The following is a 15,870-nucleotide window of genomic DNA, read 5'->3' as shown; positions in this document are numbered from 1 at the left end:
AGGAGTGTGGGTTCGATTCCCGCTTCCGCTCGGAAAACTTTTCCTCAGGGATGTATTTAGACTTTGCCACTGAGCGTTGCATGCTTGTCCGTTGTCTAGAGTGGTGCTTCTTTCAAAAGGAAAATCGTTTATTGGAGAAGCATTAACGTGTATTTAAAAAAAGTGCCTCTTTAAATTTCTTTCATTTGCAGTCTGTGAGTTGTTATTTATTATTATTTTAGCAAATAATTCTAGGGTAAATATACAATTAGTGGTGCACCTGAGGAATACCAGCAAAAATGTGCTGATAAAATCATGAAATATGTGATATCAACCTTTTGGTCGATAGATTTTAAATCCTTGTATCAATCAAAAGTATATCAAAACGTTACGTTATAAATAAGTCGTATATCATTGAAAAATTTCTTACAAAAATCCTAACAACATTAATAGAAACACTGTTTCTTTAGTGGAAGTATGATTTTAACAAGCACTGTATTGGGCTGCAAAACGGTGAATCGACAATCAGGAAGAAGCGCTAACACAGCTATGCTGAACTGAATCGCAAGTCAGTCCCATCTGTAAAAAGTAGGCATTGAGAAAATTGACTGAGAAGTTTTCAAACTCATTTTCTAATAAATATTCCAGGAGATTGGAACATGTTTCGATCTCAATGAAACTTTCACAGTTTGCTTTTCACTCCGTTATCTTTTCGAGAAAAATATAAAGTCAACCAAAACACGGCTCGTTTTTGTGTTACACGATGCAGAAATCTGCGGACAATTCGACTTGGTGTTTTTTTTTCTTAATTTCACCAAGCAAAAAGTGTTTTCTCGTTAGTGCAGCTGAATGGACATTGAAATATATGTTGAAAACTGATATCAATTCAGTTTTAGCCAAATTGCAGATGGGACTGACTTGCGATTCACGGCAGTGTGGTCATCACAAGCTCCTACATCACGCAAATGTCAAATGATGCTAAAGACTGCCAGCTAAGGGTTGCGTACTTTGCTATAGTGCACCCAAGTATCCAATTAACACTTTAATTTGCCCTGCGTGCTAATATATTGCTATCATACAGCTGACATGCTCTATATTAGCCCTATAACCCAGTCAATATTTTGATTTTGAACCCCGGTTTTCGGGGTTTTGACTTTTTGCTCGGTAAAGGCGGTTTGAAATTGAATTTTATTATATTATCGCAACAGAATGATTGTGCTCTTGCTGTTAGTACTAATAGATTTCAATTAATTGAAAACACAAGCAAAATATTTATTTTTATTTTATTTTATTTATTTCAATCCATCTGACATCAAAGTCTTAATGACGTCTTTCGACGTTTTTCTACCAGTGTAAAATCGGTTCAAGTAGTGTTTTGTTTTGATTCGTGATTAAGTCACTTTGTCTCTCCATACAATGGAGCGGTGAAAGTAGCGATTAGATTGCGAAAGTAGAAATTCTTACTCACGTGTGATATTTCGTCTGCAAAATACGTAGGATCGATAAAGTAAGTTTGTTCACTTTTTTGACTTGAGACTATTTGAATAAGTTTTCAAGATGTAACATTTTTTTCAATTATTCACCTCGGGATGGCTGCCCGAAAACGATCATAGTGGAGAGACAAAAACTTTCAAGCAGAGTGTGAACCGTTGGCAGCGCAACGCCTGATGGTATTGGTGCTGCTGCTGCTTTGTGTTTTGGTTGACTGGCAGAATCAATGAATTGTGATAAATTGTGGTCACAGTTCCCAAACCTGACTGGGGCAGCCTGGGCACTGTTGTCTTTCTGACATCAGCTAGAGTTCTGAGGTACATCCCTAGCATCTGTACACCAGGAGGTGCTGCTCAAACAGCGCCTGTTCTGACAACCAGCGGCTGAGTATGAAATGCTGTATTACGTAAGCTACACCCACGATGGCAACCCAATCAACGTAATGTAGGTAGTGCGACCCCGGTAAGGTAGCAACTAGGGGCAAGTTCTTCAACTACAGCAAGATCAACGTCTATGCACCGACAAACGTCAAACCCGATGACGTGAACGATGCGTTTTACGAATGTCTTGATAAGACCTATGGAGAATGCCTGAAACACGACGTGAAAATTGTCATCGGCGACGCTAATACGCAGGCCGGAAGAGAGGACTTCTTCCGCCTTATCATTGGTACGAAGTGCCTTCACTATATTACCAACGTCAACCGCCTACGTTTAGTGAACTTTGCTGCCACCAGGGGGATGGCCATCAGTAACACCAATTCGCATGCAAAGATATCCGTAAGTACTCCTGGCGATTACCGAGGAATAAGACGCTTTAATTCGGCTTACATAATCATACCTGGGATTCTGTTCAACAGATTGAAACCACATGAGGAGTCCTTTGTCGGCGAATACCAAGCTTGTTTTCGAGAGGGCCGATTAACGACGGATCGAATGTTTACCCTGCGTCAAATCCTAGATAAAATCGCAACGCTTGATGGATCGAATTCATGTGTGAGGACGGTGGAACGAGACATTTGTTTTCAAGAGGAAGACAGCGAAAATCAAACTCACGATTTACATAACAAAGATGAAGTACATGATAGCTGGTGGTCAACGTGGATCTGGAAGTATTAGTGGTAGCGAACTGGTGCTAGGTGGTGAATCGTTTGAAGTGGTAGAAGAATTTGTGTATCTTTGAATACTAGTAACGTGCGATAATGAAGTTAACCGCGAGGTGAAAAAACGTATTGCTGCTGCGAGTCGGGCTTTCTACTGGCTTCGTAACCAGTTGAAGTCCCGTAGCCTGCAAACGAAAACAGATATGTTATATATTATCTTTGGTTGCCGGGAGAACGACAACCAAAGATAATATATAACAGATAACCCGGACGAGGCTGCTGACTTCGTAGTAGACCGCGCACACGGTGGCTTTTTGCAGCTGAGAAGGTCGTTCAGGGCGACTAGAAGCGATTGGCCCAGGACAGAGCCCAGTGGAGAAGACTCATCGAATCGGTGCAGATTCATCATAGGGAATTGTAGCCCATCAAGTTTCAAGTAAGTAAGCGTTGAACTGATTGAAAGAACACAGTCCAACAAGTAAGCAATTGCAACCAACCTTATGAGAAAAAAAAAGGACGTATTGAATGGGATCAAATTATGTGTGATCTACACAACCAGAGAACGCTATTTGATGCGAGATCAAACAGTGACAAAAATCTGCTTAAGAGAGAAACGAGTTGAAAGTTTTTTCAGCAATTTTTCAATAGAAGTTCTATGGAATTCTATAGAAGTTGCATGGAAACCAATAAAATAAGTCAATCTTCTATAAAATATATTATTTTTTCAGGTTTGACGAAAAAACCACCTAACTATCATTGTATTTATAGCATTGAAACAGTAAAATTTTACGGTATGCTTGACTCAAAATATCACTTACATTTCCTTGCGTTTGGGCCTGTTCATAAAGTAAAAACAACATTTTATTTAAAAAAAGTTAGAATCTGAAAGTACAGTCAAAAACATGAGGAATTGTCTCGAGCATGGTTTACTTTTCAAAAAATTTTACTTATGTTTGAAAGCACGACTGTTAACATCGTTCTTGAATGCTGACAGTCGGCGCCAGCGGTAAAAAGTACAGACAACAACCTTCCGAACATTCAGTTTTTACCACTGGCCGCCGAGCGGTGACACTGATGTTTGTATTCCACTCATTGATCGCGCTACACTCGGTTCTGAAATGTCTAAAACTTCCAACACAAACACAAGCGCATGGGAAAATGGTAGTCCAGAACTATCAAAACGTAAGAAAAAAACGTAAATTACTTGCAATTAAGAAAAGAGATCGAAAAAGTACTGTTTATTAATCAAGCGTATCGCAAATGTATAACTTTTTGGGTTTTAAGTTCATCTACCGTGAATTTTGTTTATGCTACCACTATAAAGAACTTATCGCCTTATATGAAAGTTTTTGCCATGTTGTCAAAATCGAATGAACACTGTATACATATTAAATACTCCATCAAATTCAAAAAAATTGCGATATGTTTCACTATTCTCAGGTATTTCTCAAATTTTCCCCAAATCAGAGTCGAATTTTTTTTTTTAATTCTCTGAGTCTTCTCAAAGTTAAGCAAAAAATATATATTTTTTGTCATGATCAATATTGAAGTTTGTAAAAATCTGCCAAAAATTTAATGATTCTCTCAAAGAAATGATAAAGCTGTCTGAATAATAAATAATACAGTAACGCGTACCAAGAGTGAAATCATATCTAGAAATAACAAATCCTTATAGGGCTTAGGTTGAAAAAATAATACCTAGGAGTCAAAAGAATCGTAGAGCCATTAGAGTGTCCAATTTATTCTTTTCAGTGTTTGGATTTTGATCCAAATAAGCCGATTGAACCATATTCGGAGAGTGTAATAGTTCACGAACCATAACAGTTCGTGGCGCATCGCATTCGAAGAGCCCTATGAATGTAAACATTCACTCTTTCGTTTGCTACGTGGCACGAGAGCATTCAAGAGCAGCAACTCTCACAGACTGTAACAGTATCGAGCCATTCGGGTGGTTTATGATTTGCATAAAATTGGTAATAACGTTCATATTTTCTGTTAATGCAGCCTTTAACAACCTAATTATAATCTATTGGACCATTGAAAAGAAAAGAGTTTGGTTGCAAACATAGCACAGAAAATAAGAAAATATTCGCCTCTGTTTCTTGATCAGAATGAGAGTGAGTCAGCGAATGTTACAAGTGTTGACACACAGTGATTGGCGCCAAACAGTGGGTGATGTGTGTCTGTCTTGTTTTCGTTTATGGCTCGTTATCTTCCACGAACGATAAATGTCATGCGTGTTGTATGAATGCAGGCGGATAAACGGGATGAAATTATGGCTCTTGTGTCAATGATCGTTAAATTTTCCAAAGCCTATATTTTAGTTCATTAATACAATATTTATGGAATTTTAATCGTAAAACCTAGAGTCAATATAATGGTTCGAATAGTTTCGAAAATCACGGTTACTACAATTTGACATTGAGGAATTTCGAGTTCTGAAATTATAAAACTGTGCCATAATGTATGTTGGTAATAGGAAATTCATATTTTTGTTTTAGACAAAAACCTTCCCTAAGGATGAAATCAAAAACTTCTTGCTAAGACACATGAAAATTAAATTCTTTGAACACACATGGCTGTTTTTCGAAACATATCTGTAATAGAGAAAAACATATTTACAACCCCAACATCTAGAACCTCTCAGAAGAAAAATTTCATACATCTCATTTGGTTGATGAACTGAGATACGGTGCAAAGGGTTCCGAAAAAATGGTTCCATATCGTTCAATTAACACTAATTTGAAGAAATTACCATAAAAGCAAAGCACCACCGTCGATCTGTCGACCCGCCGTCTGTCCCATTCTCAGCCCGTTTCGCTGGACCCTTTCGACTATTAATCATTTTAAGAGGACGCCGCCGTTGTCATTGGGCTTCTCGTGGTGCTTGCCGTAATTCGTCTGCTGGGAATATTAGCCACGATGAAAACCCTTTTCGAAAATGAAATTTTTGAAGAGCAATTTAAATTCATTACTAATTCATAATCCGTGTGCTGTTCTCTGTACTCATGCTGACGGCCACCGGGAATATGTCGATTTGTGGAGCCGACGGTATTTTGCAATGAATTTGCTTCATTCGCATCAATGCTTTTCCTTTATCACAGAGCGTTCGTTATTGCTGTGTAGATAATCAGCTGTAGTCAACTGTAAAATTCGTAAATATTAATTGAATGCGGGTGGTGATCGTTATCGTTATATTTACAAAGTAAAACACATTTGAACCAGTTTAAAGTTTCTCTCTAGCGCTTGCTGACAGGATTCTGCCGACGCGGATATCCTTTTAGCAAGGGTGCAGCTGCGGTTGAGATACTCCTTAACTGTTATCCGTGCTGCCGAGCCACATATTTCCTTCTAGTACAAACTTCACAATCAACTACCGAAACGGTTAGCTCACTCACACAACCCACAACTACAAATGCATTCCCAGAACTAAACCGTGTAAAAAATCACTCACCCACCGGCCATCGTTCTATCATCTTTCCGATGTCGTTTTTCCCAAATCCCATTTACAACTTAGATCTATCATTACTTCGGTTTTACCGTCCAAAAAAAAAACTAATGCCTACAAGTACAACCCAAGTGCAGAAGTGCGAGCGAGAGACGGCATGTTATGAGAGTGAGAACAACCATAAAATACACACTCCGAGCATTGATGATGGGTGGTGAATCATACTTTACTGCAGCGAAGGGGCGAAGCATAAGGAGGAAAGTCGAAAAACCGAGCATGGGATGGTGGAAATGGTAATGGAAGCGGAGATGCACACACCATCACCATATGATACAGACAGACGGCTGAAGGCGGGAGAGAATGAGCAGAGCAGATTTCGCATTACAGCCAAAACACCCAGACATATATAGAGCAGTTTTCAATTTTTAGGGGAGCGGCCATTACTCATTTTTCAGAGTGCTGTTCATCATGAATTGTTACAAAATCTATCAAGTCGGTTCTAATTTAGCGACGGTACTTTGCCAGATTCCTGGATAAATGTTACTCATTTTGATGCTAATCTTGTTCATCAATCTGATTCGATAGACAATACACTAAAGAGAACTTTATCATCATTATGAGGCCATTGAACTTGACTTTGCTCATATCCGGGGAAAACCGAGGCCAATGAAGGAAGCTTATCAAGAATCCAAAAGTGTGTCATTCTTCCTTCTATTTCTCCTCTTCCGATGGGTATACCTTCAGACAATTCCGTTGTGCTTGTCCTCCCGGTTTCCGAAAATTTATGGCCTTAGAAAGTCGTTACGTCAGAGAAGCACCAGACCAGCCCGCCACGAGACCAGACCAGACCATACCAAACCAAACCAGACCAGACGGTAGCAGCTCTCGTTCTTGCTGGAGCGCATTTTCGGTTCTGAAGCACGGGAATCTCCGCTTTTTCGGCAGCAGCCAGCAAGCAGTGAGAGGATTTTATGTTTTATTATATGCATGATTTTCCGGCGCTTCGCAGCATTTTCCCCAGCTACCGGGTGCTTTACCAGAAGTCAGTGCCAGCGCACTCGAGCAACACTATGAAGTCAGAAAGAGTGAAAGTAACAGGTGGTTGGAATTAAAATTGATTTATAGAATTATTTTCTTGTTGTTACCCGCTTACTGATGATTCGGGGCAGAAGATTTAATGCTGCTGCCGGATAATCAGCTGAGCTGGGTGAATTCAACAGTTTCCCATAGAAATGCTGCAGGAACACGTAGGATGTGAGATTCTACAAGTTGTTCTGGATTTGTGTTGTACCGAGTGCTGGTATGCATAAATAAATTATGCATCGTAAGTATGTTCAGTTAATCGGTTTCAATTGGTATGAACAATTCGTCAATTCAAATTCAAAGAGCTTGTTATTATTGACTCATAATACGACTAATGAGACTCGAATTTCCATTGGGTAAAAGCACCGGTTTTGGCCAGCCTAAAAGAAAAAGTTATCAAACATTATATTGAAAGCCTTATTTTTACAACAAATATGTCAAACTTAAGCTTTCAATACATATTATGTATGAAACATATTGGAACTGAGCTGAAAATCTAGTTGGTCAATATAGGCCACAAGAAACAAGATTCGGCAACTGCGGTTTCTAAGTTGGCCAATCACATCTTTTTCTTATGAGAGTGACCACATTAAGATTACCCTGGCCAAATTAGTTGTATGGGTGTAAAAATGTTTTATTCGGAGAGTAAATTAATGTAGTTCTATCGTGTGAAAGTGATCTTCTGAACACAAAAAATTTCATGATGATTGGCTCTGTGAAACGATGTGGCGTATGGCCAAAACCGGTGCTTCTACGTTATCAGTAAACGCTGAATGCTACGTATCGCGAGTTTCAATCCCGGTCCGATCGATGATTTTTGCTTGCCACACGATGTACAATTGGCAAATAACAATCTAGGCGAATAACTGTGGAAATGTTCTTGAAACACTAAGCTGAAAAGAAGTCTTTTTCCCAGTAGAGACGTCACATTATAAAAAATCAAAAGGTGGGTGAAAATTGAAATTCCGTAACATGAATGATTTTAAAAAAATAGAAATGTGTGAACTTTTCATAATTCGTAGTCTGGACGGTTTTTTACTTTTGCCTCTCATTTCAGGCACTTTGATTCGAATTCCGAACAGCTCATTAAAATCATAAATAAAAGAGTCAAACGATCAAATAAAATTGGCAAACCACTTGAAAGGCGTTTAAAGCATATGAGCATAAAAAATGTTCATAGATATCTATGGAAAATGAAGATGGAAACGAGACTGTAAAGTGTAAACTTTTAAACAAAAAAAAACTGAAACATTTCATGTGAAATGTTTCCAATACAAAGTAGGGTGTCCGGAATTGGGAGCTGTGCGCACTATGAATCATAAAGGTAGTTTCTATTTGCAGTTTGTCTATTCTTATTTCAAATCACTGTGGCGCAGAACAGCAGAGGACTGACTTAATGTTTATACTTGAAATATAATTTTACTACAAAACTGATGCTAATGAAACCTAACGAAAAAAAAAACAGTTTTGATTATGTCTACAGCCAAGCGATGGTAGAAGCATACGTGATTTTGAAAATGAGACCATGCGATTTGAGCTCATACTAGTAGAATTACAAAGAAAATATTGCTGGTGGATAATGTGGGCCAATAAGTGATGATGGTAGTGAAGTGTTGCTAGATTGTTATGTATATTTTGAAAAAGTTGATGATTTTTTCAAGAAGTTGAAGAATATTATGTGGCGGTAAATTTGACAATGACATCTGGCAGCCTCGTAAGAATCACGAGTTATACCAAGTCTTTCGAGAAATTGTTATTGTTAAGCTAAGGCAGACTGCGGTGGGCTGGGCATGTAGCTCACATGTTGGACTAATACGCAGCTATCGCTTTCGTGACAGGTCTCGTACAAGAAGGATTTTTGCATTTATCGTCCTAGGCGACTAGAGGCAATTGGCACAGGACCGGATACAATAAAAAAAGCTTCTACATTTGGCGCAGAAGATTCTACCCCATCACCCCGAATGCCATCTCCCCGAATACCATCATCCCGAATATCATTGTCCCAAATGTACCCTAACCCTGAATTCCATCACCCTGAATAATATTTCTCCGAATATAATTTAACTTGACAAGATGACATTGATGACATTTCCGCACGATATTCGAATTCGGGGATTTAGGTCGTTCGGGGATTTGGAATTCGGGGTAACGACATTCAGAATAATGACATTCGGAGTGATGATATTCGGGGTAATGGGGTTAATTCCTCAAAATATTCATTCGGTTATATCCCGTTAGGCCGAATGCCGTTAGGCCAAAAGGGTCATGAGGTTGCAAATGGCGTTTATTTCTGATAAACCAAAAGGTCGAATAGGTATCTAACAGGGATAAGTCTGGATACTTTGACTTGGCCGCCGATTAAATTTTCTGTTCGAATGGATTGATAGATTGTAGATCAGGATAATTTGCATTACCTAGAAGTCCACAATATCCGCTGCGAAATATAACTAGGAAGAACAGCCTTAGACTAAAAGAAGGAAAAAACACAGATGAATGTGTTATCCATTTGACATCGTAGTAAATGATAAAATGTTATTTCGGCCTAACAACCCTTTTGGCCTAGCGGCATTTGGCCTAATGACCTTCGGCCTAACGACATTTGGCCTAACGGCATTCGGCCCAACGACCTGTACCCGGTCTGAAAATATTCATTCCTTTAAAATCGGAAAATTAGTCCATAATTGATTAAGCTCAACCGATTAGAATTCAATGTTAACCTAGCTATATTGTTTTTGAATCAATATGCGGTAATATAATTTCTAGCAATATTTTGGATTTTGTTCGTCTTCCTTCCATGATCACTAGTAATCCTTATGAATAATGTTGGTTGAGTGTTTTGGAATTTAAATATTAAAAAATTGCTTATAATTTTTTTCATACCTGTAATACTAAAATCTTTAGAGGACAGTACATCCTTCTGAGCATTTTATCATTGTTCTAAAAAGAAAAATACAATTCAATAACAAAAATGTGTGCATTGAACATATAATTTACAAGGTATTTTGAAATACAGTTTATGTCATGACGAAAAAGATTGAAAATCTATCAAAATATCTATCTAGCTGTTCATGATGATATACACAAAAATAGTTTTGTAGCAATACCTAGAAATTTTTGTAGCGCTAATAAATTTTCAAACATATTTTTCAACAGAAAAGAACATGACCTGCAACCTACTATTAGTAACGCAATGATAGCGCAACGGCAACGGAAAGCAGAACCGGTTCGCCAGCATGAACTAACATGCTTGTCGACTTAGTGTTGGTTCACTTCCACTCGTTGATAGCTCATCTCGACTGATCCATTCGCTATCATTGCGTTTGGATCTTAAAAGCAGAAAAAAGCGATCTTCTTTTCATGCATCATCAATACATTGACATGGCTAAAAACACGTTCTGTTATGCTTTCTTCGTCGTTTCAACCAAATTCAAAATGAAAACATTGAAAATAATTAAAATGTGTGATTTTACACTGAACAATCATTTTTTTTCCTACACTGAAACTAAATACATATTGTTTAACTAAAATTCCGTACAGTGTTTAATGATGAAATTGGACAATTTTAGATTTTTTTAGCAGCACAAGGTTTTTTAAATTGTTGTCCCCAAGATGTGGCTGAGAGTACAACATTTATAATGAGAATACTAAACGTCGTAACAAATATATTCATAATCAAATACATTCACTGCATTTGATTCACCACTAATAAAAAACTAATGTTACACATGACGTAATTATTCACGACTGATTATTTTCATTCTTCTCAAAACTAAAAAAAACGATCTGATCATCTCGGTTTCTCGTGCGCATTTGCTCCTTATCACTTAATTTGTCGCGTCTTCTTCTGCATCATTTTTTGTCCTGATGCATTATTTGTCAAAACTCAACTCATCTGTAGCTTTTAAATCAAGACAATTCATTGTCTTTAATTGCACTCGTTTTAATTTGCCAAGAGAGGCTATTTTTGAAAAAAATACAAAATTGGGTCACAATATACCAAATTCTATCCGAGATATTCTGGCGTGTAAAAATTTGAATATTTTAAAAATTTTTTATGGGTATTTTAATGAGATTTTTTATTTTAGTTGATACGTTTTTTATATATTTTCAGATAGTGGACCTTCCGTATAATTTGTTTTTCTTCGGAGATTTTAGCTGTTTCAGTTCCAGTCACTTGGAAACAAAAGGTCCCTCATGATGATTACGACGGCTTCGATATGGATCAATTCCGGATGAGCCTTTAGTTCTTAAGTTTTCTTTTTGTAATGATTTTAGAAAAGATAAAGAGGTTTTGTGCCTTTTTTAGAAAGATTCCAAAGTGAAATCACACAAAGAGGTTTTTCCCTCTTTCAAAATTGAAGTTAAAAATAAATAAATAAATAAATAAATAAATTATTCAAAGCTTTTTCAATCATATTCGAAAATTGAGGTTATCAGTAGTATTTCACAAAAGGTTGTGAAGAGCTTGAGAAACGTATAAGATGTGGCAATCTGAAATGGAATATTTTGTATGGGAAAACGCTTTGATGCAGTTTTTCCATCCGATACCATTTTTTTTTTGTAGATAGTTATTATTGCACTATTTTTTGACAAGTTTCGAAAATAATCTTCTGTTTTATGATGTTTTAAATGTTTTAAATCGGTTATCCACATTTCAAGAATGCTCGTTGGGAATATTTCTGCTGACGCGTTTTTTTTTTTGTAGTCATCATAAAAAACTTTTATATGAACCATTCAATATCATACATCAATATCAAACAAATTCTCTCAAAAAAAATCTGCTCATGCATAAACTGTTTCACTACTTTCCACTCATTAAAGTAACAATTTCCATTCGTATGATTGAGTTTCCCGAAAGTCTCATACGAGATTCTTGAATGGTATGAGAATGAAGTTGTTGTCTTTACTAAAAGTAACATTGGAACCGATCCCGTTGTTAAAGTAACTATGTGCAATTTAATAATAAGGACTGTGACGAACTAAACTTGGAAATGCAAAGTCCTGTATCTTTTTTTATTAGCTTTACTTCCACCCTTCAAATGTTATTGAAGTTTGATTATCTGCTTCATAATTATTGTACCATGAAACAAAGTTTGCCTAATTTTCACCAGTTTTACGATGCTGGCCTTTCCCGTAATTCACGTAAATGTGTCAAAAATGTGGAAAAAGAGACATTCATGCTATGAGCACGAAATGCATTTATTAACATATCAAACATATCAAATAATTTTTAGACAGACAGCATTTGCCAAAAGAACCTTTTTCTCCACGCCTGCTAGGACTTCAAAATCTAAAAAAATCAAATCTGTAACGCTTCCTGTTGATTAAAATCATTCGAAACTGTCGGTTTGAAATACGATTTAGTACATTTTTTAGGCTGAAAGCCTCTATAATAAAGAAAATCAAAATCAAATCAGCTTCATTTACGCGTTTGACATTTTTTCGAGACTATTACTTGTTAAATGGACAATCCCGAAATATATAGATGCATTGGCTTTACAGTTATCGTTGTTTGAATTTTACAAACTAAGTTCATCTCAGACCTTATATAAGCATATTACTATAGAGAAGGCAGAATTCCTTAGGAAATTGCTTCCACTTAAACTTATTTCGTGGGTTATGGTGTTTTGAATGTCAGAATAGCTTGAAAATTACATTATTTTTTGAAGTTTGGCCTTCATAATCGGCTTTAGAGGCTATAAATTAGTTATTTACGGTATATTAAATCCCACCGAACATTCTTTACATGGGTAGTCAAAGTAGCTCAACATCAGCAAAAAAAAAATAGAACAGTTTTTCAAATATGCTTGAAACATTCAGAAACCAAACTATAATATACATTCACAAGATTTACGTGCCAGTACTTGTTTTAAAAACACAACATATGAAACGATTGAATTTTCATATGAAATCTTAAGGAATAACGAAAGAACTGGTAAGGCATTATCTATGAATGATTATAATACTTGAAACCTACTTTCTGACAGTATCAAACCATTTGATGCAATATCATAAGCTGATTTGTAGAAATATTATAATTTTATCATCAATTTTTTCACATAGTCACTCCACTCACATATTTCACATCACAGTTAAGCATTATGACGTTCAAAGCACTCAATAAATAGTTGAATAACAATTCTAATACAATCTGTTCGTTCAAGTCAATCCATATCTAGTCACGCACTGCATATTTGATGAACAATAAACATATGACCGAAGAAATAAATTTAAAAAAGCTGAAAAATAACGAACTTATTCTGGCCAAACGCAAAGTAGAACTGGCACTTTTGTTCCGATAGGTCGGCATTTGTTCCGTGTCAGAACAAGGCCTAAAGAGAAAGTTACATCAGCTTGCATATTGTTACGTGGTGACCTTCAACTGAATGGATTCTTTTATGGTTTTGTTGAACGACAAAAATGAACCTAACTTTCTATTTTGACTTTACATCCGCTTGGCAGGATACGACAGAATTTCGTCCTTCCATCCATTATGAGGGATCTTCTCGGAGGAGGAAAGTGCCGTAAACAGTGCAATTCAAACAGGTAAGAGGTCCATCGGTGTGGGCTGCCGGGTGTATTGTATACTGCTTTTTGGATTCAGTTCAGAATGATTTACCTTGTTTAGTAAGTCTGGCGATAAATTTAATAATCCAATCACTGATGTTTATCCTTTTATGGTATTCCTTGTGAATGGTTTCTGAAAAGAAATATCAAAGTATTGTATCAAAAATTGTGTACTGGAAATGTCTGTGATCTGTTAATAAAAAATAAATCAGCACAATCAGCTGTTTCCAATAGGCATCTGAACTCAAAGTGCGCATGCGTTTTTCCCCTCTGTAACATGTGTCTGTAGTTGATTCAAAACTAAAATAGACGCTATCCAAGCTACATCTAGCGACCACTAGGGAAACCACGTCTAACAGTTTACAAAGCACATCCATATCGTGGTTTGTATTCCGGTTTTCAGCATATCGCCTCTCATTTTCACAGAAACTTCTCACCTCTCTCTCACCATGTGGCAGCTTTTATGCTCTTATGCTATCTGATGGCTATGGCGTTACCATCGCTTTCTGAACAGCTTTGCATCGAGTACTGCTGCCAAGAGTTACCTACCTAATACACATGTTTTCCCAAGCAATAAGACAGCACCACGCTGCTGCGTTGATGGAGGCAACATGCAATAACCGTTAGCATATAAATTAACTCCAATCCGAAAAGAAAGACAAAGGCGTTGACTTCAATGGGTTTTATGCAACAGGTTTTTTTTTTTTTTTTATTTTTTTTATCTAGTTCGTTTATTTGAGGCTCAAATGCGTTTAACGCTTTACGGAGCCGAAATTCATTTTTTGTATTTTTTTTACATACAATTAATTGGCTTTTTCAACATTAATATGGGATGGAGCCAGGGTACTCGTGGCAGCTCGAGGTTAGTGGTCACAATTTTTGAAGGAAGGACTTGGTAGGGATTGGAATCAGGGTTCTCAGCAGCTCATCCGGGAGGTATAACGTGGCATCTTGATTCTCGTTTCATGGCGTTGGTAGCGATTTCTTGCCGGTATTCGACTGCCGGATGGCCAGGATCCTCAATCCAACACAAAGTGGACAAAACACACAAAAAAAAAAAACTGGGGAAGAGAACACAAGAGAATTAAACTTTTATACAAGACGAGCGAAGAAAATCGTAAATTGCGACCATATAAATAAGATCGCGGGTGCCCAACACATCTCTAACTGGAACATAGGGTTGTCTACCTCGGGCCGCAAGGGTATCCAAAAGTTGCGCTCTGGAGGCGTCCATATCCGGGCACTGCCAAACTACGTGATCGATGTCATCATAACCGGAACCACACCTATTACAAATATTGCTCAGCGCGAGGTTAATCCTGTGGAGATGTGCATCTAGCGAGTAATGGTTGGACATAAGTCTTGACATCACGCGAATGAAATCTCGACTTATGTCCAAACCTTTCCACCAGGCTCGCAAGGAAACTCTAGGAATTATGGAATGTAACCACCGTCCCAGTTGGCCATTTAGCCAATCGCTTTGCCAACCGTGAAGAGAACTTTGACGTACTAAATGAAAAAATTCATCGTGTGAAATTCGTCTATCATAAATCTCACCTTCCTCAGCGCCCACCTTTGCGAGAGAGTCCGCCTTCTCATTGCCATAAATTAGGCAATGTGAGGGGACCCATACAAAGGTAATCTTGTATGATCTTTCGACCAGTGCACACATCTGCTCTCTTATTTTTGTAAGAAAGTAAGATGCATGCTTTACGGGTTTCATCGATCGGAGTGCCTCGATTGAACTGAGACTATCCGAAAAGATGAAGAAGTGGTCTGCGGGCATGTTTGAGATCATCCCCAAAGCGAAGTTGATTGCTGCCAGCTCAGCAACATAAACCGTGCAAGGTTCCTGAAGTTTTCGGAAGGCGGAAGAATTTTCATTGAAGACACCGAAACCAGTGGATCCATTTATACGAGACCCGTCAGTGAAATATCTCCTGTAGGAATCAACATTCTGGAACTTTGCGTTGAAAATACGTGGAATAGTTATACATCGAAGTTGATCTGGAATTCCATGAATAGCTTGTTTCATGGACACATCATATTCAACAGAGGAACTGTCATTGGTGAAGCGTACACGTGGAGGGTTATAACATGGAAGGCTAATGTCAGATGACATGTAGTAGAGATAAACTCTCATGAATTTTGACTGAGTGTTCAGTTTGAGCAATTCTTCAAAGTTTTCGATGACGAGTGT

The 15,870-nt window shown here is 37.4% G+C and overlaps 1 protein-coding gene across 5 annotated transcripts in view; it reads right to left on the bottom strand.

The window, feature by feature from the left end:
- Window positions 1-15,870, bottom strand: part of LOC5572676 (homeotic protein antennapedia) — a 248,158-nt gene that overhangs the window by 172,752 nt on the left and 59,536 nt on the right. For all 5 annotated transcript variants that reach the window (XM_021838506.1, XM_021838505.1, XM_021838510.1 and 2 more), the window contains exon 2: window positions 13,723-13,803. The gene's annotated coding sequence lies outside the window, so the exon portion shown is untranslated. The remainder of the gene's footprint in view (window positions 1-13,722; window positions 13,804-15,870) is intronic.

Source organism: Aedes aegypti, chromosome 1, assembly GCF_002204515.2.
Source record: "Aedes aegypti strain LVP_AGWG chromosome 1, AaegL5.0 Primary Assembly, whole genome shotgun sequence".
NCBI classification, from domain to species: Eukaryota; Metazoa; Arthropoda; class Insecta; order Diptera; family Culicidae; genus Aedes; species Aedes aegypti.
This window is presented reverse-complemented; position numbering and strand designations above follow the sequence as displayed.